At 42.5% G+C, this 26,390-nt stretch overlaps 1 protein-coding gene and 1 pseudogene across 2 annotated transcripts in view; both read right to left on the reverse strand.

Moving 5' to 3' along the window:
* The window catches only part of EPCIP (exosomal polycystin 1 interacting protein), a 36,092-nt gene extending 10,397 nt beyond the window's left edge, over nt 1-25,695 (reverse strand). Inside the window, exons 1-2 of one of the 2 annotated variants that reach the window (XM_077879027.1) lie at nt 24,091-25,695; nt 4,836-4,920 (exon numbers count right to left, since the gene is read on the reverse strand). The gene's annotated coding sequence lies outside the window, so the exon portion shown is untranslated. Of the gene's footprint in view, nt 1-4,835; nt 5,594-24,090 lie in introns of those variants that run through there. The other variant, XM_077879026.1, reaches the window with a different exon arrangement.
* On the reverse strand, nt 10,265-15,477 carry LOC144301567 (microtubule-associated protein RP/EB family member 1 pseudogene; annotated as a pseudogene).
* Nucleotides 25,696-26,390: the final 695 nt, after the last annotated feature.

Below are 26,390 nucleotides of genomic sequence, written 5' to 3' on the forward strand. Positions count from 1 at the left end.
AGGAATGCCAGCAACCACTAGAAGCTGGAAGAGACAAGGAACTGGTTCTCCCTTGGAGCCTCCAGAAGGAATAAGCCCTGTCGACACCTTGACTGTTAGCATAGTCAGACTGCTTTTGGACTTTGACATCCAGAAACATAAGAGAATGAATTTCTTTTAAGCCACTCTGTAGAAATTCGTTATGTAGTAATAGGAAACTAATAAGGAGGTTATGAGGAAACTACAAAACACCCATATCACACCACCCTTTGGACCAAACGCACTAGCAACTCTGTTTACAGCCCTACAGTATTTGCTAATTGTTTCTTGTGTCTTATTACTCTCACCAAACTGGATCATAAATAAGCTCTTGGGGTAACTGTATCCTCAACTCCATTACTTGTTTTCTGAAATACCAAGCTCAAAACTGTCCAGAGTCGTCATGCTGTTTGGACCCAGCCCAGCCTAAACAGATGCATCTGGACATGTCTCATGAATTCACAGGGGGGCCTGTATCCAGTAGTTATTTGCATGTGTGGAACTGTCAAGGAAGAAAGAAGGAAGCGTGAAGATGATGTGTGAAGGCCTGGGGCAGGGATGAGTGGAAGGACAGGATGGCACTTGTCTTTTCTCAGCCCAGACTAATTAAGGCCTTGGGCTGAGTCCAGTGGAGCTGTAGGCAGAGGCTGCACAGACTGCTCTCAAGAACTCTGAAAGGTGGGGCACAAGTGGCCCTATCTGGATGACAAAATGTGACACTGAGCTAGGGGTAGAGTCCTTCTCCCCACTTCTGCATGGAGTGCAGAGAGCTATGGCACAATAAAGAAAGAGGGGCAGGCAACACCACTTGGCCCTTCCAGGAGGACAGACTGGAGATTCCCCTGGTCATTACGCTTCAAGTAGTGAATCAGTGGGGAGCCCTATGGCTAAGGCAAGGGACAGTCAACATCCAGTTGTGGAGGTGACAGAATCAGGTGAAAACGTAATTTCTGAGCACGGGTAAGACATTCCTGGGGACTCTACTATGTCAAACCAATGTTAGGAAAGGAGGCAAGGACCTGTATCAGGTAGGTGGAAGCACAGACCAGCAAAATACAAGCGGTTAATGTTCATTTAACTGTATTTGTGCTCATTGGTTGGTTGAAGTCAGGATTTCTTCAAGGATCCATGGATTACTGCTTTGAGATTAAATGTATTTAATAATGGAAATGGGCTCAGAAGCTTCTAGACTGGACTAAGAACCAACTTGAAACAAATGAAAAGCAGGCATTTTGTTTTGAAAGCATTGAGCTCAGCCGGGTACTCATTTCACCTGCTAATTTGCTAAATTGGATGCTGGACCCCTTGCTGTTGGTATGCTGTGTAGGTCAGGTTTCTGATGTGACAAAACTCTGGTCTTTTTGTTTATGGTTTTTCCCCCAGTCCTTAGCACAGATACATAGAGGCATTCCATAAATATTTATATTACCCAAGTGGATCCCTACATTAGCTAAACCAAAGATGCATATCGTTGATCCTTTGCTTCTTCTTTTACCTTTCACCTCCTAGAATTGTGGAGTGCATCACATTATCAAATCAGCAAACAAAATTCATCTTTTTTAGAAGGAATTTTGGTGTTTGCCCTAGCTGTGACAAAGCAGGCATATTGAGACTTTGTGAATGGGTGAGAGGATGGGAAATATGAACTTGATATCCTAAGCCTTGTCTATGAGTCCCCGCTAAAGCCATTGAGTGACACCTGGCAAAAATCCTATGAAACATCCCCAACCTCTGTGGCTTTAGCAATGAGTGCCACCTAGGTTTGCAGTTGCCTTGGAACTTTCCTGTAAGTCTGATGGAGACACAGGGCGAAATACAGTCGCCTGGAATGGGGACTATGAGCCCCAAGTCAAGGCCCCAGATCCCTGTCCTTCTACCTCACTGCACACACCCATCCAGGCCTTATGGGAAGAGTGAGCAGAGTTTGTAAGCATTGATTTCACAGATAGCCGTGAGCATTAGAAGCCATTGCCCTAATTGCTCCCGGTTGAGGAGTTATAATAACCCCTACTGCAAACTTCCCCACAACCCAACATTTAAGCACCCAGTTTTTAAAACTATCCTGGAACAGCTTTGCTGAAATTACTGGGCCTATATTATATGAATGTGAGGTTGCCAAGGAGAATGAGTCAGAGCAATCCCTTTGCTAAGAGATGAGGGGGGGAAAAGAAAAGCTTGCAAACCTTTAATATTTTAATTACCTGTTTCCAAAACAATAAAAAAGGAGTAAGCTCTTCCACTTAGTGTTATACATTATTACAGTCCCATAAAATGCCTTGAACTATTTCCTCACAACGTAAGCCTTAAGCTTTTCCCTTTCATCTGTATTCAACTATTCCAACAATTTGATTTTAGAAAAGTAAGAATTAAATTTCCTTTAGTGGTTTCAGTTAGAAATATTGGAACCAAAAGCAATTTAAACCCTGCTGCTTTCTTTTTAAAAAAAAAGATTTATTTACTTTAGAGAGAGAAAGAGAGTGTGCATGTGAGCAGGGGAGGCACAGAGGGAGAGAGAGAGAAAGAGAAAGAGAGAATCCCAAGCAGACTCTACACCAAGCCCAGAGTCTGACACAGGGGTCAATCCCACAATCCTGAGATCACAACCTGAGCAGAAACCAAGAGTCAGCCACTCAATCAACAGAACCACCCAGGTGCTCCAAACATTGCTGCTTTCTTAAAAGATTTGTAAGGGTCTTTAAATGCCTCCTGGGAATTATGGCTAAGGATCCTGGAAGAGAAATAGGGCATTCTAAGGAAATCTGAAAAAAAAATGTGTACATTGGTTAATAATAGTAATGTACTGATATTAGTTCATTAATTGTGACAAATGTATGTAGCATAATGAGGTGAGATGTAGCAACAGGGGAGACGGGATGTGGGGCACATGATAGTCTCTATGCTATCTGCACAATTTTTCTAAGACTAAAACTATCCTAAAATATTTTTTTTAAAAAGAATGCCTCCTTATCTCGTTGACTTCTTGAAGATTACTTTTGTGACAACAGCAGAGCTCCAGTGGATCATCTGGGCATCACAATTTGGGCCAAACTGAGTACCCATGATATGATGTCTAGGCGTGACTCCAAATGAATTCTTTAGCCCTTTTGGCCACAAGAAGATCCTGGCTTTCTTGATGACCTTGGAGGCCAGGCAATTCAGAGACGCAAACAGGAAATGATCCTTTTATGGAAAATGGATCAAAACTGGAAGGGAGAGGCATCAGGAAATATTGTGGGAGGAAGTCCTGAAAGGGCTTGGGGTGTGTGTGTGTGTGTGTGTGTGTGTGTGTGTGTGTGTGTGTGAGAGAGAGAGAGAGAGAGAGAGAAAGAGAGAGAGACTTCCTTCATGTGGCTTATGTTTTTCCCTGTGTCTGGGAGTGTTTTCTATTTCCCAACTGCTAAAAAACCAGCCTCGTCTCAAAGCATCTTTAAATCCTACCTGTTGCATGAAACTGTAGTAGCTAGGGACATGAATGGCTATTCTTGCCTGCCTCAAACCTGTTTCTCCTATAGGGCTACACCAGTCTACCATAAAAGATATTAAAAACAAGCTCTTATAAGCAAATCTGTAATTGTACAGAGAGAGCCCATATGTTGTTTGTGTTAGATTTTTAAGCTACTCCAGTCAGGCTTCTATTAGTATCACCCCATTAAAACCCTTGTCCTCATCTTTCTGGTGACTCCCACCCTCCAACATGCCCATATCCAGTAGTTAATTTCCTGATCTAATTTTGCTTGCCCTCTTTCCACCATTACTCTCTCTCTGAGCAAAGAACTTTCTGTTCTTCCCTGACACCATATTCTCCAGTTTTTCCTGCTACCTCAGTGGTTGCTCCTTCTCAGTCTCTTTGGCATCCCCCTTCTTCCTTGTCATTGTTGGCTGCCTCTGGTTCAGTGCCTGGCTCCCTTCTCTGTGTATATCCACTCCTTTCCTGATTGCATGCTAATCTATGGACTTCAATATTGTCTATATGCTGATGATGAACCATCTCCCAAACTGTTCCTGAGCTTCATGCTCATATATCCAGCATCTTACTTGCTAGCTCAACCTGATAGAATATTTATGCAGACTGTGTAAGGCTATAGGTTTGAACTAAAGAAAAACCCCCTATCCTCTTGCCTTCAACTACAGTATTTATCAAAATTTTTCACTTTTAAATAAAAGGACACATTTTTTAAAAAGTTAACCAATCCATGGCTAATGCTCATCTAAGCATACTTTCTTCTTATCTTTCTATGTTTTCCAGTGAGCAGTGTGTAAAAAAGCAATAAATGTAATACTGTTAGATAAAAACAGAGCAAAGGAACAATATAAACTGATGTTTTGAGAGTTCCCAGTTTTCTCTGTTTGGGATCACAATAAGGAAAGAGGTCATCTCGTATGTAATTATGATTTCACATTGAAGATGGACAGGGAAATAGAGCCAAATATTTTAAATAGAAACAAGAAGCCCAGGTTCCATGAAGATGTCTCTTATATAATATTAGCCTAAGTGAGTTTATCTGCTTAGAGACTAAATGAGAAGACCATTTCACTCTTTGCTGAAGGCACTAAAACATTTCCTTTTAAAGGCAAAATCTCAGTAAAGAGCAATGCATGTGCCTGGAAGCCTAAAAAAAATTGTTTCGTGGTGAAAGCCACCCGTAAGCGTACATTATGTTCAGGAAATGTAAATTCTGTGAGAAAAAGGGGTTGCCCAAAGTGGCTCTTCACAGGGTCACAGAACTTGCCTGCCAGGGAGCAAAAATTCTGAAGCTATGAAAAACTACCCGTCATGCTAGACATGCTTTTCAAAAAAGAACAGAGGAAGTACTTACATCTCAGAGTTCCACCGTGAGGGTTGCTTTTCCAGTCGGCAGACCTCTGCTTGATTCTTCACTCTGGCTTGACAGCTGGTTTAATCTGCAAGGCAGGATGGAATGCGTGGTCTTGCACTTGCTGTTCTTTTCCGTTTTCAGAGGGCCAATGGCCCTGGTCGTTCCCCTGGCAACCAGGAGGAAGCTGCCGGCCCACCAGCTTCATTACCCACACAGCAGGACGGAACCTGCTTTGGTGAGTGCTGGTGACTGTCTTGGGGTTCTACAGTGGAAAGTTTCCAGAAGAAAATAGGGAGAGTGGTGCTGTGTGCTGACCCCAAAGGGCCGACAGTAATGAAAGAAATTCTACTGTAGCGGGAATCGAATGGGCTAAGTGTAGAGCATGAAAATTCCTACATGCTTTTACTTTCATGCTTTGTTCTACTCTTTTTGGCCTGATGGATTGTTATGTATGCAAATGCCTGAACTAGGGTAAAAACTGTCCTCTTGTGGTTGTTTCAAAGAGAAAATGAATTCATTTCAACTCCAAAGATGTCCTGTACTCTCCCTCTTTTTTTTTTTTCATTCACTTTTTAAGAGCCACAAAGCAAGGAAATATGTAAAAAATATTCTGTATATGTTACTGATGAGGGGGTCAGTAAATACTGGAGAAATCAGATGGATGGTGGTGATGGAGGAATGTCTCACTAATGAAAAACACGAGGGAAACTAAAGCAGTTGATTTGTAATTACCCAGAGATTGATTATCCAGTATTTTAAAGAAGAGACCACTTCTTTAAGGAAATTCATTTTTTTTGTATTATTTATCTAGTAAACCCTTACCATATACACGTGCTGTGCCAAGAGCTTTAAGGTACAACGGAAAGAAATGTCATTGGGACCGCCTGGGTGGCTCAGTGGTTGAGTGTCTGCCTTCAGCTCAGGGCATGATCCTGGAGTCCAGGGATCAAGTCCTGCATTGGGCTCCCACCATGGAGCCTGCTTCTCCCTCTGCCTATGTCACTGCCTCTTTCTCTCTCTGTCTCTCATGAATAAATAAGTAAAACCTTAAAAAAAAAAAAAAAAGCAATGTCATAGTTCTTGTCTTCAAGGAAGCTATAATATGGAAGGGGTAGTTATATAAATTGATATGAGAAATGTTTGAAGGGAAGTACAAAGAAAATACATGGGAGTTACAGGGAAGATGGAGCTGCTTGTTGGCAGGGAAATTGAAGATGTCTTTGTAGAGGAGGGGTAGCATTTGATCTGGGCCTTCAAGGACGGCTAGGATTTGAGTAATCGGATATAAAGAAAAAAGACAATAATGCCTCATAGAGTGAGTCTTTGGCCAATGGAGGATATGAGCTGATGGATGAAGGTTTCCTCCTCCCTTATCCCATATAGTCCTGACACCCAGGTCATCTGGCATCTTAGATGATCCATGGGACCAAGCTACTAAAGCAATTAAGAATGTTGCTAGAGCAAAGGTTTGAAGATGGGAGAGTACCAAGCCTATTCAGCTCTTTGAAGGCCAGTGAATCAGTCTGGAGGAAGGGGATTGAGAAGAGTGAATCCACTATCCCCAGCATTTAGTTTTAGCAAAGCAAACATATAAATTCTACCGTGTGAGAACAGACGGACATGGACTTTGGCTCAAATCATGATTCCACTACTTTCTGGAACGTTATTGTTTAAAATTCATGAGCCTCAGTTTCCTAATCTACAAAAGGGATAGCAATACTTCATTGAAAGGTTGAGGTGGGGATTCGATGAGATGATATATGTTGTTAGGAATCCTGAGAGTAGAGGAGGGGAAAGCTGACCAAGCATAGCCCAGCTGTCCCAACTTTCCAGAATAATTGTGGCTAATACCGGAGTATGACACACTGAACCTCTGTCCCAGTGCCTTTCTCTCTTGCCTGCATCTGCAAAATACGTAAATTGCAGTCTTCCACTACCGTTGCTGCTGCAGCTCCAGATAGGATTTAAGTTTTATTGATCACTTCTCCTTGATCCGGAACTAAGTCACATGGAGAGAGGACCATGGGACTTTGTTTAGGAATTGAGTTCAGTGGGAAATAAGAAGAGAGTTCAGCATGTCTTTTGCTGACATCGGCCTCAGCAGAATTGGCCTATGCAGGAGCTGGTGCTTTCTGATAGACTTGCTTCCTGGTCATGGCAGATGTGTGTCATGACTTGGAGTTGATGTCTGTGGTCCTGGCTTCCTGCTGTAGAAGGTGGCCTCTTACTTCAACTTCCTGATTATGGAAGAGGCAGCAGCTCCCTCCACAGCTTAATTCCCTGGGGACTTTCTGAGTTCTACCTGGGGCCTGTTCAGCCCTCCCCATGACTCAAGAACTATCCGTATGTCTTAAGAAATTCCTTGTTTTTAAAACCAACTAGAGTGGACTCTGTTGTCTATAACCAACCTGAACCCTGAATGACATACCAGGGACAAGTTCTGGCCAATACCAGGTGAGTGGCTGTTTGCTGGTAACTGCCTCCTCTGCTGCTTCTTCCTGGGTGAACAGACAGAGATTGCAGGAGCAGATCCTGTCACTGAGGAGGGCAGAGCAGGACCATGGGGAAGCTTGGCGCCTCGAGGACATTGCTGAATCCCCACAGCAGCTCTGGACTGTTCCGTCTGTAGGAGAAAGATACCATCACATGCTCACAGGTATTTTATAACTAAGAGAAACTACATGAAGCATTAAGCATGAGCTGTGCACAAAAGGAGCCATGGACAATGGTGACTGTGGTCAGTATTACTCTTTGTTAGGACATCGATACCTCCCAGGACCTCTTGCTGAGCGGGGGACACTGGGACAAAGACACAGAGCGTGAGGAGATGGGTTCCTCCCTGGAAACCTGAAGGTCAAGCAAACAGCTGCTGATGAATATGACTGGATCTGTGTGTGTAGCATGTTAAACATTTACAACAGGGTTTATATCTCTGTCTTTCTAAAACCCTCACTTATAAAACATTTAGTGTTGGTGTGACCTATGTCACACTGTTTAAGGGGATTTAGCAAAAATGAGTTTGGGAAAACTAACAAAACCCCACCTTAGGCTTCCTGCTTTGTTCAGCTGAGGAGTCAAAGGTAGTGGACAAGTGTTTGTTCACTGTGGGCTTGAATTCTAGTTTTGCCCTTGACTAATTTTCTTTCTTTCCTTCCTTCCTTTCCTTCTTTCCTTTTCTTTCTTCTTTTTCTTTTCTTCTCTCTCTCTTTCTTTCCCACAAGAGCGATGTAGGCTCCCAATACCACATTCAAATAACACTCAGTGCACTTAGTAAGAGTGAAATTCTACACACCTCTCCAACTTATCCTGCAGAAATAATGCCAGCTAGAAGTCTGCGTTGAGGCAAATCTTGCTTTGTTTTCAAACTTTAGTATCTGCTTTGATTGTTAATTAACATGTTCATTCTCTAAACTCTTTTAAAGCAAAGCCTCTAACTCCACTCTGTCCAACAGCCTTTCTCCACGTGTTATCATCCAAAGTCTGTCTTACCACTCCATAACCGCCTCCAGATCATTACCAGTATCTTCTATTAGGATTTACACCATCCTGGGCAACTTCAGGATGTATCTCAGGTTTTCTCTTTCCATTCCAGGTTCTTATATGTCAATCAGAACATCCCTATTACTCCGCTGCAGGATACTGAGGCTTGTGTCCTCATCTGTTAGCACTGATTGTGCTCTAGACCTTGTCATCAGCATGTGGCTCTGTTCCACCTTCAAGTTGTCACTGTTTCCTTTTTGTTCTTTCTCTCCCCCCACTCCTGCTCTGCTTTACCCTCATGGAAATGTCTATGTGGGCAGTGCCTGGGCTTCACTTCATCTGTTTCACCCACTCTTGACTCTGTGATCAGCTGCTTCCATGCTGCCTTCCCCACCACTCTGATGACTCCCCACCCAGCCCTTGCTGTACACACCATACCAGCCCAGACCTGGATTGCCCCCACAACTGCCTTCTCAGCTCCTCTTGTGGAGACAATGCAAAGATCCAGAAGTTCATTAATGCTTGGCTTTCAATGGACCCCTGCACTATCTGACCATCCTTCCAGTCTGCTCTTGCTCAGTGGCTTTGATGACTCTCCTCTACTTATACTGAATATTCATTCCTACCACAGTGCCCTCATTCTTGGAAGAGGTCCTTGCATCTTATTTTCTTGGGAGGAGCCAGGAACCTGGTCTCCATTTTTAAATCACTCTGTTCATAGAAACACATGTTTTATTAAACTGCAAAAATCTTGGAGCAGGCACCTGTTATGCACCACTCCACCTTCTTTCAGCCATACTTGTTTTCTACTCCAGTCACCGCTGTGGTAAATAGTTCTGCCATGGGTCCCACCAGCTGTGCCTGAAGGCAACCTGCAAGCACCTCTTGCCTTCTATGCTAAGGCTTCTCTCTTGTCATTTTGGCTTGGAACAAGGCAGACAACCCTTGGCATCCTCATAAACACAACCTGGAAGTGCTGGGGAGTTAATGCTTCATGGAGTATTCTTTGACCAGTGGAGGGTGCAGACACATTCTGCCTGTTTTCTCACACCACACAGACAGTCCTGAGATGTGTGTCCAATGGCCTCTCAGGTGCTTTGTGGGGTCAAGCAACTCAATAAGAGAACTTCCCAGTGTGTCACTCTCCTTCACTGCTGCTTCTTGGGATCACAATCTTAGCAAAAGATTTGCAGATATGTGTTTTTCTCATGTTCTTGTCTCTGAGGAAACCAGGCTAAGACACATCCTTTGTTCTTCTTTCCAGATTCTGAAATATTTTTCCTCCTCTGAGCTAAAAACCAGCCCTTCCCCTTTCCTGAGATGGTTTTCTTCTATAGTGATATCCTCACCTCCTCCAGTAAGTAAAATCTTGATAGTTTTAAGAGATGTAGAATTAAAAAAATTTTTTTTTGAGGATCTCTCTTGTATATAATTGTCTCCATAAAATAGAATACCGGAAACTCCAAAGTGATGTCTTAAGCCCCTAAAGTGGTTTTATAAAGGCCTCTTTCAAGGCCTTAATCTACTTATGCTCTGTGTGGTTCTTGACTATTAGCCAACCCTTCTATGGTCCTTGATTCTGTGATTTTTCTCTCGTGTTTACTTAATAATTACATCATCTCTTTCTCTCCCTATAGCTCTTCTTTCTCTTTCCTTTCAGCACTATCTAAAGGTCATAACTTTTTTCCTATCTTCTTTTACATTTCTTCTTCATGAATTCCAATCCCTTGTTTGAATAATCCTAAAGCTACCCCCACTTGGAGGACAAACCCAACACAGCAGGACTCAACACAGGAAGGTCATCTTCTTAATACTTGGTAATCCATCCTCAACGAGAATACCTCCAGAAATGAAGGTCTTACCTCTTTACATGGCAGATTTTTTTCATTTCTAGAGAGTGCTTCTGTGTAAAATGGTTTGTTATATATGGTTGACTCTGTCTCCTGGTAATGAGATATTGTTTCTCTGCCTTCCAAAGCAGCACTGAAAAAAATCTGCCCTCTTCTTTTTAATAGTCCTTTGCAATACTCTGTTGTCTCATACTAAGCTCCCTCTGGTCCCTCAGACTTGATGCCCCAGAAGCATTTTTTATTTTTCCTTCTCCTTCAGTCCAAAGAGCAAACAACTGCAAGTCTTGTTTTGAAATTTCTTCTGCAGAAATAGCATATTTCAAGGTAAAAGAATGAAATATTCTAAAAATGACTTCTCTCAAGTTAATTTATAAAGATAATGCAATAATGATAAAAATCCCCACTGCATTTTTTCCAAAAGAGTCAGTGCGAGTATTCTGAAGATTCAACTGAGATAATAAAAATATTCCAAAAATGAAGAGTGATAAGGAGAGATTAGCCATATGAATCATTAAAACAAAGTTAGAGTTATAAAAATGGTATGGTACTAACTTGGGTGTATGCAGATAGATCAATGGAACATCATAAACAGTGCAGAATTATAGTTTATTAAATATATAACTGTGAAATCTAAAAGAAGACAATAAGTATCAATGAAGAAATTAAAGATTACATAACAATGATTCTGGAATCGCTGGCTGCGAATTTAGAGGAAAATCCAAATTTAGATGGTCACTACAATAGGATGAAGTCCATATGGGATTAATGGATTTAAAAAACAAAGCCATAGAAAAACAGGAAAATTACTTGAACAGTGATCAAATCTCTGAACACTGAGAAACTTTAAAGATAAGAAGTATTGATGGTGCAGCCACTTTGGAAAAGAGTCTGGCAGTTCCTTGAAATGTTAAATGCAGAACTACCATATGACACAAGCAATTCCATTGCTAAGTATATACCCAAGAGAAATGAAAACGTGTTCACATGAAAACTTGTACACGAGCATTCCTGGCAGCATTATGCATAACATCAGTGGACAAATGGATTAATGAAATGTGATATATTCATGTGGCAGGATATTATTTGACAATAAAAAGGAATGAGGTACCAATATACGCTGCAAAATGGATAAACTTTGAAGACATGTAAGTGAAAGAAGCCAGTCTGAAAGTACTACATATGATATGATTCCCTTGACATGAACTATCCAGAGCAGGTAAATATATACAGACAGAAACTACATTCTTGATTGTGTAGGGCTTGGGGTTGAGTGAAATCGGGGGTGATTGCTAATGGTTGTGGGTGGAACCCCACAAGGATAAAAAAGTGATAAAAAAAAGTTCTGAAATTAGGGACACGTGGGTGGCTCAGCGGTTGAGCATCTGCCTTTGGCTCAGGGTGTGATCCCAGTCTGGGATTGGGTCCCATATTGGGCTCCCTGCGAGGAGCCTGCTTCTTCCTCTGCCTATGTCTCTACCTCTCTCTGTGTGTCTCTCATGAATAAATAAATAAAAAATCTTAAGAAAAAAGTTCTAAAATTGATAATGAGGCTGGTTGTACAATTCCATGGATGTGCTAAAAACATTGAATTTATTATTTTAAATGAGTGTATTAGGAAGTATAGGAGTTATATCCATAAAAGTGTTGAAAGAAGAATTGAAGTCAGCAAGGAAAGTATCAACTTATTACATTCCAAAAATATGAATCTTATCCTAAATCCTTTCTTGAATGAGATAGAAGTGTACACTATTCACAAGGCAGGGAGCTAAAATAAAGTAAGAACTGAAAAATTCTGTTTGTACTTTCTCCCCCCTGCCCTTATCACCTATGTATGGTAAGACTCACTAAAATGTTTTGTAATCATATTTCACAGGATCGTATTTCAATTCAGTGAATCAAGTCTTTACATTTCTTTTTAGAGTCTTCACCTTCGTGTCCTACATAACACACCTTGTCCAGCAACCCCCTGGTGAACTCCCAAGATGTGACTCTTCATTTCCAAAGTGAATCCACTGGATATTAATACTGTAGGTAAGGAATAATGATCCCAACTTAAACTTATTGGAGAAATAAAGAAATTTCTGCAATGGGCACTTTAAGTGTGCATTTTGCTTATTGAAACCAACCAGCATGTCTTCAAAGAATAACACAGAGCATTTTACAATTAAGCCCAAGATTTGGAGTGAAGAATTCAGATGTTACTGCTTTGCTGGCTCAGGCTGTTAATACTGCGCTGGTTCTTCCCATAGGTCGCCTTCATTAGGTATCACAAAGCTTCATCTGTGGTACAGTGATGTCATACTCCTTCCCTTCAGTTGTGAAGTCTGTTTGTTCAGTCTTCAGGTTGATTTCTGGAGTATTGAGAGAGATTTGACGTCTATTTAGTTGTGTTTGAGGGATGAGACCAGCGTAGGGTCCTCCTACTATGCTGCCATCTTAGCTCCTCCCAAAAGCAAGACGCCGTACTCCCAACACAGGACAATCTTCTTCCATATTCTCTTGGCAAATCCATTCAACATTCTTTAGTTTTTCAAAGTAGAACTCCTTTGCTTTTCCAACTTGTCAGTGGTTTCAATACATTGACCTGTTGCATTGATTTGGCTGCTTTGTTATTTCCATTACCTAAGCCAAGATTCTTTCCCTCCAAGCCAGAACCTGTATTGAGTTCTTTGTTTCCAAATGGAGCCCTGGGAGATGCATGGTTGGTTTATTCAGAACTGTAGCAACAAGGGAAGGTGCTCCTGTCATACCTTGACCTTGCCTAGCAAATACAGTAGGGTCACAATCTTTGCCATTACACTTTGCATCAAGATTTTTTTGAGCCACTGGCTAAGTTTAAAAAACTTGAGACTTTCCTTTCAATGACTTTATCCACAAAAGAATTTTTTGTCAACCTTCATTCTCTTAAAACCTACTTGTCATATCTTCAAATTCTGGGTATATTAATGTTCCAGCCTACCTTGGAGTTTAATTTATCCAAAGCAATATAACCAGGGAACAGCATATTCACAAATGGACAGTAAGCAGCCTCCAAGCACAATTGTTCAATTTTTGTCAGGGCCAACTGCAGAGGCACATTCATCCAAGCCAATATCACCTCCTCTTACTGGAAGCAGACTCAGAATTGGAATATAAAAATGGAATGGCATCCTTTATGCAGTGGTTATAGAGACATATTTTAGAGATGCCACAGAAGTGGGTGACTGGCCATTTAGAAGGTCATCATCACTCAGGGTCTAATCTAACTTTGAGTTACAAGAAACTCAATTTTTTTTTCAGCGAATGTGGACCTGATCATGCTCTGAGGAACAAGCTCATGCTACTCAAAGCCTTAGGGGGCTGGTGTATAAGCCTGGTGAGGTAATGTGAGGCACGGGGAAGAAGGGAAAAGGAAATGGACAGTTTATTAACTTTTTTTGCAAAAATCCCAGCTTGCAAAGCACATGTCCAAGAGGGAGGAGCCTCTTAGGATATTTGGGAGACAAACTGGCACAAATATTTAAACAACCAGTATAGTAGAATGTGTAGATTTATGTACCAGATGGAGAACCAGTGATTAGAGGACACACTGGCCTTAACTTCCTGAATCCCACCAAGCCTGTATGTTCAGCTGAGCTGGGCATCTGTTGGCAACCTGCTGAAGTGTAGGTGGCTGGAATCCACAGTTCCACATCATGGTGTGTTCTGGGTATCAGCCAGCCAGATGGAGAGGGCCCTGGCTCAGGGGGCTATGACAGTGTGCAATAAAGATTAGGACTCCATTGCCCAAGAGGTGTCTTTGGAACTCTGTGGAGGACTGCCCTGGTTTAGTGGTGTCATCCTTCACTATGTCCCACATTTCCAGTTAGTCTTGGGTCTCATCTAGTTAAATACCCACTTCCTGATATTTGCTAAACTATCTGGATCAGGAGCATCCTCTGACCTGCTTGGATCACTTAATAGCTAAGCTGGCAACCTTCTCCATCTCCAACATCCCATCCCCAAGCCCCCCATGAATTTCTGGCCAAGCACTCCACCTACTGGTGACACTTGATTCTCATAGACTGAGATCTTAAACCCAGCTGTCCCAGTACTTGACCAAACCAACACTTACCTTGAAAGGCCTATTTTAGAGGGGTTGCTCACACTCCCTTTATCCTATTACTACTAGAAGTTTCAAACTATTGACAAGAAAATCAATGTTTGTTACGGGCATTATCCGTGAAGCAATAGGAGATTAATTAATTAATTAAAAATATTTTATTCATTCATGAGAGACACAGAGAAAGGCAGAGACATAGTAAGAGGGAGAAGCAGGCGCCATGCAGGAAGCCCAATGTGGGACTCCGATCCTGGGACTCCAGGATCACGCCCTGAGCCAAAAGCAGACGCTCAATCGCTGAGCCACACAGGCATCCTAGAGATTAATTTATTTATATACCAGATACTGATAGGGTGAAACCAGAAACAAAATCCAGCTTCTCATCTTGGTAGGAAAGAGCTCAAGTAGTCAAGAAGGTGGCAAGAAAGGCCATCTATGCTCCTTATTCAACCTTGTCCTAATTCCAACTGATTCCTCTAACTTATAGTCTTCAAATCTGTGATTTGGTTGTCTGTTATAAATCCTTAAAGTTTACTGAGAAGGAAATAGCAAACCCAGAACTTTGCAGATCATTAAACTCCCACTTGGGTGACTTGTCCAAACTGATGTTTTTACAAACTCCTGGAGTCCTACTAACTTTAGATGACAAGGCAGTATTGCTAGTTGGTTAGTCAGAAATGAAATTCAGGTTCAATTCACAGGATTTAAAAAAAAGTCAATTCTTCAGTATTTTAAATACCATCTTGCAAAAGCAGGCAATGCTGAAAATATATTCAACTGGCTGATACAGCTAGAATGATAGTAATAAATTTTCTAATGAAAAGGATGGTAAAATAGTAAAACTAGCACAGAAAAACCACACCTTTACTGTGTCAAAAACATAAAATGTTGTAGATACGCAATGTTACTGGTTTTAGCAAGTGAACTGTAATCCTGTACATTGCAGTTTGTCAGTCTTTGAAAAACATGACATAAAAGTAGTATGGAATTAAAGAACTACTTTTAAAAACGAAGGAATCATAAATACTTGTAAACGAGGAGTATAAAGGAAAGTCTTATTGCAAAGTCTGCTGGACCTCTAAGAAATCTGTTTCACTGTTTCTGATTTCTATGGCATCTTACTAGAAAATGTGCCTCCAAGCAGAGAAAGAATACATCATCTGGGCCATACTTGCAGCATCAAGGTTGCAGATTCTGGTCCTTGATCAACTGAGTTTTGTTGGACACCCATGATGCACGCACATTTTATAATATGGAAGTGTAGCAGAGAGAAAGAAGGCAAAAACACACCTCATGGAGCTTATGCTTGGTGGAGGCAGTTTGGTGGTGGGATGGGGGGACATACACAGATAAAATGATTGATTGAAATGATTGATAGAGCAATTCAACTCATTTATATTTGTTTGGTTTTGATGAGTAGATCTTGAACTCTTGTCCTTCCATTATGTTTTTCTGTTATTTTTCCTTCTTTGTTACCTTCCAGGATTGAATGGCCTTTCCTTTCCTTCCTTCTTAAAATTTCTGGACTTTGTTAGGCAGAGATTTGCCAAATAGAACACACTTGTCTCTTGTAACCAGGTGTAATTACTTCAACAGAAAACAATAACAGCAACAAAAACCCATAAAGCACTTAGTGTCAGGCGGTTTTCAATGCTTTATGCATATTGCTCATGTAATCTTCTCAACAATGCTTTGAGGTAGGTTCTGTTATTACTTTTTTTAAAATACTGTATTTATACACAGATAATCTAAACTTCCTACTCCTGTTCTCTACTTTCTCTTAGGATTGCCAGAAGTAGTTAAATCTCTGTGGCAGCTTATCATAAAATTTTTTATCATATCATAAAATTATAGCATATTTTAGCTATATCATTTTAACATATCATATTTTAGCATATCATAAAATTTTTTGGCCACATGCCTCCTCAACTTTGTTCAGGGGCCTTCCTTTCGCAGAGAGAAGACTCCAAGTGCCTCCCAAGTCAAGAATGTTAGCATTAGTGAGGATCTATGAAAACACTTAGATTAGAAACATATTTATTCTGAACTGAACTTCATGTGATTTAAATTTTATTGGCTATATTTGGCAAGATAGTAAATGCTACAGTTACAGCCCCCTTCCCTGCTGCTGCCTTTTGAAGTCAGGATCAGCCCTGGTGGCTCTTGTGCAGGGTAGAACATTCTGCATTCCATCAGTTTTTAACTTTTTAAACTTTCAGGGGAGGAGTTCAGACACATGGGATTATAACCTAATGTGGTGAAGTTCTCCAACTTGTCCACTGGATTTATTTGGATTCCTTCTTTGCTGCTATGACCTACAAACAAAATGGAGGAGAGTTCTGAAAAAGACTTCATCAAATTCTTCTATTATTATTCTGATTTTTCAGATATGGAAACTAGAGAACAGAGAGTAACTTGCCCAGGTTCTTTTTTTTTTAATAAATTAATTTTTATTGGTGTTCAATTTACCAACATACAGAATAACACCCAGTGCTCATCCCGTCAAGTGTCCCCCTCAGTGCCCGTCACCCACTCACCCCCATCCCCCGCCCACCTCCCCTTCCACCACCCCTAGTTCGTTTCCCAGAGTTAGCAGTCTTTATGTTCTGTCTCCCTTTCTGATATTTCCCACACATTTCTTCTCCCTTCCCTTATATTCCCTTTCACTATTATTTATATTCCCCAAATGAATGAGAACATACACTGTTTGTCCTTCTCTGATTGACTTACTTCACTCAGCATAATACCCTCCAGTTCCATCCACGTCGAAGCAAATGGTGGGTATTTGTCATTTCTAATGGCTGAGTAATATTCCATTGTATACATAGACCACGTCTCCTTTATCCATTCATCTTTCGATGGACACCGAGGCTCCTTCCACAGTTTGGCTATTGTGGACATTGCTGCTAGAAACATCGGGGTGCAGGTGTCCCGGCGTTTCACTGCATCTGTATCTTTGGGGTAAATCCCCAGCAGTGCAATTGCTGGGTCGTAGGGCAGGTCTATTTTTAACTCTTTGAGGAACCCCCACACAGTTTTCCAGAGTGGCTGCACCAGTTCACATTCCCACCAACAGTGTAAGAGGGTTCCCTTTTCTCCACATCCTCTCCAACATTTGTTGTTTCCTGCCTTGTTAATTTTCCCCATTCTCACTGGTGTGAGGTGGGATCTCATTGTGGTTTTGATTTGTATTTCCCTGATGGCAAGTGATGCAGAGCATTTTCTCATGTGCATGTTGGCCATGTCTATGTCTTCCTCTGTGAGATTTCTCTTCATGTCTTTTGCCCATTTCATGATTGGATTGTTTGTTTCTTTGGTGTTGAGTTTAAGAAGTTCTTTATAGATCTTGGAAACTAGCCCTTTATCTGATACGTCATTTGCAAATATCTTCTCCCATTCTGTAGGGTGTCTTTTAGTTTTGTTGACTGTATCCTTTGCTGTGCAAAAGCTTCTTATCTTGATGAGTCCCAATAGTTCATTTTTGCTTTTGTTTCTTTTGCCTTCGTGGATGTATCTTGCACAAGTTACTGTGGACGAGTTCAAAAAGGGTGTTGCCTGTGTTCTCCTCTAGGATTTTCATGGAATCTTGTCTCACATTTAGATCTTTCATCCATTTTGAGTTTATCTTTGTGTATGGTGAAAGAGAGTGGTCTAGTTTCATTCTTCTGCATGTGGATGTCCAATTTTCCCAGCACCATTTACTGAAGAGACTGTCTTTCTTCCAGTGGAGATAGTCTTTCCTCCTTTATCGAATATTAGTTGACCATAAAGTTCAGGGTCTACTTCTGGGTTCTCTATTCTGTTCCATTGATCTATGTGTCTGTTTTTGTGCCAGTACCACACTGTCTTGATGACCACAGCTTTGTAGTACAACCTGAAATCTGGCATTGTGATGCCCCCAGATATGGTTTTCTTTTTTAAAATTCCCCTAGCTATTTGGGGTCTTTTCTGATTCCACACAAATCTTAAAATAATTTTTTCTAACTCTCTGAAGAAAGTCCATGGTATTTTGATAGGGATTGCATTAAACGTGTATATTGCCCTGGGTAACATTGACATTTTCACAATATTAATTCTGCCAATCCATGAGCATGGAATATTTTTCCATCTCTTTGTGCCTTCCTCAATTTCTTTCAGAAGCGTTCTATAGTTTTTAGGGTATAGATCCTTTACCTCTTTGGTTAGGTTTATTCCTAGGTATCTTATACTTTTGGGTGCAATTGTAAATGGGATTGACTCCTTAATTTCTCTTTCTTCAGTCTCATTGTTAGTGTATAGAAATGCCATTGATTTCTGGGCATTGATTTTGTATCCTGCCACGCTACCAAATTGCTGTATGAGTTCTAGCAATCTTGGGGTGGAGGCTTTTGGGTTTTTTTATGTAGAGTATCATGTCATTGGCGAAGAGGGAGAGTTTGACTTCTTCTTTGCCAATTTGAATGCCTTTAATGTCTTTTTGTTGCCTGATTGCTGAGGCTAGGACTTCCAGTACTATGTTGAATAGCAGTGGTGAGAGTGGACATCCCTGTCTTGTTCCTGATCTTAGGGGAAAGGCTCCCAGTGCTTCCCCATTGAGAATGATATTTGCTGTGGGCTTTTCGTGGATGGCTTTTAAGATGTCGAGGAAAGTTCCCTCTATCCCTACACTCTGAAGAGTTTTGATCAGGAATGGATGCTCTATTTTGTCAAATGCTTTCTCTGCATCTAATGAGAGGATCATATGGTTCTTGGTTTTTCTCTTGCTGATATGATGAATCACATTGATTGTTTTACGGGTGTTGAACCAGCCTTGTGTCCCGGGAAGAAATCCTACTTGGTCATGGTGAATAATTTTCTTAATGTGCTGTTGGATCCTATTGGCTAGTATCTTGTTGAGAATTTTTGTATCCATGTTCATCAGGAATATTGGTCTGTAATTCTCCTTTATGGTGGGGTCTTTGTCTGGTTTTGGAATTAAGGTGATGCTTTGCCCAGGTTCTTGACTGCTGGTGAGTCCTGGAGCTCAGATTGGATCTCACGCAGCCTGGCTCCAGAGCCTTTCCCCATCTGATGTTATAAGGATATTTTTTATATTTTCTCCTGAACATTTTAAAGTTTTACTTTGCACATGTGATTTTTTAAAACATACCTATAATTAATTTTGAGCATAATATAGATATTTTTTAAATGGATGTATAATTGACATATGTTATTAGTTTTAGGTGCATAACACAATAATGATTCAATGTTTGTATGTATTTCAAAATGGTCTCCATGATAAGTGTAGTTAATATCCATTATCATACAAATTTGAGAATTTTTAAAGTTTACTCTCTTATAAACTTAAAAATGTGCAACAGAGTATTATTAGCTATAGTCACCATGCTGTACATTAAATCCCTGTGACTTATTTTATAACTAGAAGTTTGTACCCTTTGATCCCTTTTACCAATTTCTTCCCCCCACTCCCCACCTCAGTCAACTACCAATTTATTCTATGAGCTCAATTTTATTTTGCTTTTTTAGATTCCACATTTAAGTGGGACATCATATATTTGTCTTTCTCTGTTTGATTTATTTCACTTAGCTTAATGTCTTCAAGGTCCATCCATATCATTGCAAGTAGCAAGTTTTTATTTTTTTCCATGGCTGAATGGTATTCCATTGCACATATATATCACAACTTCTTTATCCATTCATCCATTGATGGACATTTAGGTTGTTTCCATGTCTTGGCTATTGTAAATAATGCTGCAGTGAACATGAGGGTGCAGATATCTTTTCATGTTAGTGTTTTCATTTTCTTTGGATAAATGCCTAGAAGTGGAATCATACAGTAGTTCTATTTTTGATTTTTTGAGTAACCTCCATATTATTTCCATAGTGGCTGCACTAATTTACATTTCCAGCAACAATGACCAAGGGTTCCCTTTTTTCCCACATCTTTGTCAGTGTTTATTACTTTTTGTCTCTTTGATAATAGTCATTCTGACATGTGTAAGGTGGTATCTCATTGTGATTTTGATTTGCATTTTCCTGATGATCAGTGATGTTGATCACCTTTTCATGTATCTGTTGACCATCTGTGTGTCTTCTTTGGAAAAATAGAATTAAAATTAGTTAAAATGGGATTGGTTGTTTTTTAGCTACTGAGTTGTAGTTCTTTATATGTTTTGGATAGTAACTTCTTATTAGATACATGATTTGCAAATATTTTCTCCCATCTAGTAGCTTGCCTTTTCATTTTGGTTTGATTACTATGGCTTTATAATATAGTTTGAAATCAGGGAGCATGATGTCTGTAACTCTCTTCTTCTTTGTCTAGGTGTCCAATTTTACAGGAAGACCTCATTTTATTGTGTTTTGAAGATACTGCATTTTTAAAAAAAGATTTTATTTATTTATTCATGAGAGACAGAGAGAGAGAGAGAGAGAGAGAGAGAGAGAGAGGCAGAGACACAGCAGAGGGAGAAGCAGGCTCCATGCAGGGAGCCCGACATGAGACTTGATTCCGGGTCTCCAGGATCAGGCCCTGGGCTGAAGGCAGCACTAAACCACCACCCAGGCTGCCTGATACTGCATTTTTTACAAATTGAATGTCTGTGGCAACCCTGTGTTTATCGAGTCTATTGGCACCATTTTTCCAGAAGTGTTTGTTCACTTTGTATCTCTGTTTCACATTTTGGCAATTCTCGGCATTTCAAGTTTTCTCATTATTGTCATATTTGTTATGGTGATCTTTATCAGTAATCTTTGGTGTTACTATTGTAATTGTTTTGAGGTGTCACAAACTACTCATTCCAGACCAGAGAACTTAGTTGTATAAATGTTGTGTGTTCTGACTACTCCACCTACAGGCAGTTCCTGTCTGTCTCCCTTTCCTTTGGCCTATTCACTGAGACACAGTGTTGAAATTGGGCCAGTTAATAACCCTACCATGGCCTCTAGGTGTTCAAGCAAAAGGAAGAGTTACACATCTCTCCCTGCAAATCAAAAGCTAGAATGATTAAGGCTAGTGAGGAAGGCACGTTAAAAGCCAAGACAGGTCGAAAGTTAGGCCTTTTGTGCTGATTAGCCAAGTTGTGAATAGAAAGGAAAAGTTCTTGAAGGAAATTAAAAGTGCTACTTCAGTGAGGACACAAATGAAAAAAAAAAAAAAAAAAAAAAGCACCACAGTTGAATGGTCTGGATAGAAGACAGAGCCACCCACAATGTTCCCTTAAACCAAAGCCTGATCTGAGAGCATGGCCCTGACTCTTCAATTCTGTGAAGGCCAAGTGAGGTGAGGAAGCTGCAGAAGAAAAGTCTGAAGCTAGTAGATGTTGATTCGTGAGGTTTAAGGAAAGAAGCCATCTCCGTAACATAAAAGTACAAAATGAGGCAGCAAATGCTGATGTAGAAGCTGCAGCAAGTTCTCTACAACATCTAGCTAAGATAACCAATGAAGTGGCTACACTAAGCAACAGATTTTCAATGTAAACAAAACAGTCTCATATTGGAAGAAGATTCTATTTAGGACTTTCATAGCTAGAGAGAAGAAGTCAATGCCTGGCTGCCTCTTTTGTTAGGGGTTAATGCAGCTAGTAACTTTAAGTTGAAGTCAATGCTGATTTTCATTCTGAAAATCCTAGAGCCCTTCAGAATTATGCTATATATGCTCTCCCAGTGCTCTGTGAATGGAACAACAAAGCCTGGATGACAGCTCATCTGTATACAACATGGTTTACTATTTAAAGCCCACTGTTAAGACCTACTGTTCAGGAAGAAAAGATTCCTTTCAAAATATTACTTGCTCATTGACAATGCCCTTGGCCACCCAAAAGCTCTGATGGAGATGGATGAGATGTTGTTATCATACCTGCTAACACAGCATCCACTCTACAGACCATGAACCAAGGTGTAATTTTGACTTTCAAGTCTTATTTCAGAAATACATTTTAAAAGGCTCTAGCCACCATAGACAGCAATTCCTCTGATGGATCTGAGCAAAGCAAATTGAAACCTTCTGGAAAACATTCACCATTGTAGATGCTATTAAGATCTCATTCATGATTCATGAGAAGAAGTCAAAATATCCACATGAACAGGAGTTGGAAGAAGCTGATTCCCATGCTCATAGATGACTTTAAGGGGTTCACGACTTCAGTGGAGGAAGTACCTATGGATGTGGTGGAAATAGAGACAGAATTAGAAGTGGAGCCTGAAGATGGAACTGGTTGCTGCTGTCTCATGATCAAACTTGACCAGGTGAGGAGTTTGCTTCTTACGGATGAGCAAAGAAAATGGTTTCTTGAGATGGAATCTACTCCTGGTGAAGATGCTATGAAGATTGTTGAAATGACCACAAAAGGTTAAGAATATTACAGAAACAGTTGATAAAACAGTGGCAAGGTTTGAAAGAATGACTCCAGTATTGAAAGATGGTCTGTGGATACTTTCAAATAGCATCACATGCTATAGAGAAATTAAATTGTTCATGAAAGGAAGAGTCAATGGATGTGGCAAGCTACATTGTTTTCTTATTGTAAAAAATTGTCACAACCACCACAGCCTTCAGCAACCACCACCCTGGTCAATCAATAGCCATCAACATCAAGGTAAGATCCTCCAGCAAAAAGATTATGATTCACTGAAAGCTCAGATGATGGTTAGCATTTTTTTTATCAATAAAGTATTTTAATTTTTTAAAAAAGATTTTATTTATTTGAGAGGGCTGGGGGAGAGAGAGAGAGAGAGAGAGAGAGAGAGAGAGAGAGAGAGAATGAGAGGTGGGAGGGGCAGAGGGAGAAGCAGACTTTCCACTGAGCAGGGAGCCCAACTCGAGGCTTGATCCCAGGATCCTGAGATCATGACCTGAGCCCAAGACAAACCCTTAACTGACTAAGCCACCCTGATGCCCCAGCCCCTGCCCCACTCCTGAGAGCCCGAGGAAGGGCAAATGGAGAACCCCGGGTCCCACGGCTCAGGGAATCCTGGTGACTTGGGAGCCTGCACCAGGTGACCTATGACTGCCATTACCTCTTGCAGACCTGCCCCAGCTCCCTGAGCACCCAGCCTGCGCTGCCATCACACTCCGCTCAACCATCCACACCAGGCTGGCTGCACCTCCTGTACCTCTACCGGCTGGCTGGGTCCCCATGCACTTGCCTCACCTTGGGTGGCTCATCTCACCACCAGAGCTCCATTTGCTCAACAAGAAAACAAGCACATGGGATCTGCTCAGAGCAGGCATTGTCCTAAGCACTGAGCCAGGGTCACAGCCTGACCTCCTACCAACTGTGCGCAGCGAATACTATTGATTAGCAATCGTATTTTATGTAAGAGAAACTGAGGCACAGAGAGGTTAGGTGACCAGGCCAAGGGTACACAGCGTGTGACGGTGCCAGGAGTCAGACTCTGAACCACCAGGCTGTGCTGGGTCAGCAGTGAGGATGCTGGTCCAGCCACCAAAGAAGACCCAACGTGGAAATGATCACACGCAGCCAAAAGGCAAGAGGCTTCCAGAGGTGAAGCTGGCTCAGAGCTTCCACTCTGGCCACCCTGCCAGCCGACAGAGTGCAGCCTCTCAGTCCCAGTGGGGACGTCAGGGCCAGCAGGGGACGAGGACCACAGCCTCAGCACCAGGGCCGCTGGCTGCGTGCTGGGCTCCGAAGCTGCTGCCGGGAGGCTCGGTCACGGGTCAGGCCCTGCTGAGGCCACCGCCAGAGGGTCCCTCCCACGGTAAGAACCAGCTACAGGCTGGCCTTGAGAGCTTTCATCCCCCATCATCTCCCTCCTCCTCCTCCTCCTCTTCCACACCCCCTTCCTTTCCCTGCCCTGCCCTGGCCCTGGCGAGGATGTAAGCTCGGGGGCCCAGAGGCCTCACCGCGTGCACCTGTCCAGGGGGCAGACTCAGTGCTGCTTGGATTCAACGTCGGCCAGCGAGCAGGTGCCCGTTGCGATCACTTCTTAGCTCCTTGAGCTCCCTCTGGGTCAGTACAGCTGCCACCCAGCCTTCTGGACCGCTTTTCTCATGAAGAGGCCCTCTGGCGACAGTGGCAGGTGCTCCTCCCCAACTCCTTGCCTGCGTCTTTGGCCGGCCTCCCGCAGAGGCTGCGGATCTGACACATGCGTGCAGCTCGTGCCTCGCCACAGGCTGGCCAGGTTCCTCTCGGGTGCAGGTGCCGCATTTCCTCCTCCGCCAGTTTTCTCTGAAGTTGCAGGATGTGTTCTTGGTGTAATTCAGGCAGAATTTGAAGCTGCAGCTTTAGCCGCTGAATCTCCCTTTCAAGCTGTGAATTTTCACGCTGCAAAGATGCTTCCTCAGTTTGGAGACTTTTTATTTGTTGTCTAAGCTCTTCATTCCCTTCGCTTTTCTTCCCACGCTTGTCTGGCTAGTTCTTGATGTTCCTGGTCAGAGCTCTGAAGGGACACACTGATCCCAGCATCATCAGTGACACCCTTGTGCTTGATGGGCGGGGTGATCGCTGTGTCCTGCTCCCCACTTTTGCTGGACTCCCTAGGTCCCGGCACCCTGATGATCTGCAGGGAGGTCAGGCGAGGGGCGGCCTGCAGCCCAGGGCCTGTGGGCTGGGACTGGCTGGATCTTTTTTTTTTTTCTTTTATTTATTTATGATAGTCACACAGAGAGAGAGAGAGAGGCAGAGACACAAGCAGAGGGAGAAGCAGGCTCCATGCACCGGGAGCCCGACATGGGACTCGATACCGGGTCCTCAGGATCGCGCCCTGGGCCAAAGGCAGGCGCCAAACCGCTGCACCACCCAGGGATCCCCTGGCTGGCTGGATCTTTCGGGACGCCTCCATGCCTGCTGTCCACTGCCCCAGCCTTTTTCCCCCCTCCTTTTCCTGACCTCTTTGCTTCCATCTTGAAATTCCTTGGTTGAGCAGTTCTGGACTTTCTGGAAAATGAGTGTTTTTACTCAAATGATCCATTATTTTCTTCCAAAGTTGTTCTCCATCCTTCTCTGATACCCTTAAGATGGGTTTTTTCACCAGTGACTTAGGGAAGTTTAGGAGGCTGGCCCATCTGTGCCTTTTTCAGAAAGTTGACAGTGTCCCGAAGTGAGAGCCTGCTCAGGTTTGCATTCATTGCTGACGAGCAGGTTTACAATGTGGGAGGACTGGCCTCCACCCCGGGCGGCCTGAGGGCATCATTGGCTGGTGTCATCTGTCCAGTGTTCTCACTGCCTCCTCCACGGGCTTTACCATGGGAAGAACACCTTTTGCCCAGCGCCTTCACACTTCTTAGAGTGAGTTGTCTCTTCTCTAGGAAAACCAGCACCACAGTACATAGCAGCATCGCCCCAGGGAAACACAGGGACACTTGGGCTATGTCCCCAGCTTCCAGAAAGTACATGTGACATGAGCTCCAGGATGAACTGGAAAGAGAATCCGGGGGCCAAAGGTGGGCCCTCCATGGCTGCGTAGGGCTCCACAGCTCTGCCTCCGAGTGCCAGCCCGTGGGCCACAGCTGACCACTCAGAACCCTATGGAGAGTTCTATCTCTAAGGTAACAGGTGTCTGGCAAACAGAGAAGATCAGCTGGGCTGGGGGAGGGGAGGCCAGCCACATTCTAGAGAATAGCTCCCCCCTAACTGCTCTGAAGTAGAAAGCACTGGGGGAGGCTGGAGGGGCCGATCCCAGCCTGGAGCTCACCATTCTAGGCCCCCGTGGCCTTCCTGCAAACCTATGGGGTCAAAGCAGGGCCAGACCATGTCCCTTTATGAGCACAAGAGAAGTCAGGGCAGAATGGTGGAGGTCCTTCCCCTGGATGAGTCTCTGGTTTAAATTGTCCTTCTGCTTTAGGAACTCTGGCGCTATCCACAAAGTTCCTGGGATCTTCCTTCTCTGAGGTTTCCTTTCTTCTTGTTTGTGGTCACTGTGGGCAGGCAGGGACCCAGGACTGAAAAGTATCCCCTAAGAGACCAAGAATCCAATCCTAACAACTCACAAGAAGTCAATTGGAATTGACAGCATCTTACAGTTTCCTGGGTTTTCTGCGGAGGCTGCATGCTCCTGTTCAATCCAAGTGGTCCTATAAGGGGATGACTCAACTCCAGGGTGACCCAATGACCTGGGCTCCTTCCATTGTGTGACCCTCCACTGAAGCCTATACCTCCCTCTGTTTTTACTCAAAACTTTCTAAGGCTTGCTCTGCCAAGGCCT

This window comes from Canis aureus, chromosome 30, assembly GCF_053574225.1.
Source record: "Canis aureus isolate CA01 chromosome 30, VMU_Caureus_v.1.0, whole genome shotgun sequence".
NCBI classification, from domain to species: Eukaryota; Metazoa; Chordata; class Mammalia; order Carnivora; family Canidae; genus Canis; species Canis aureus.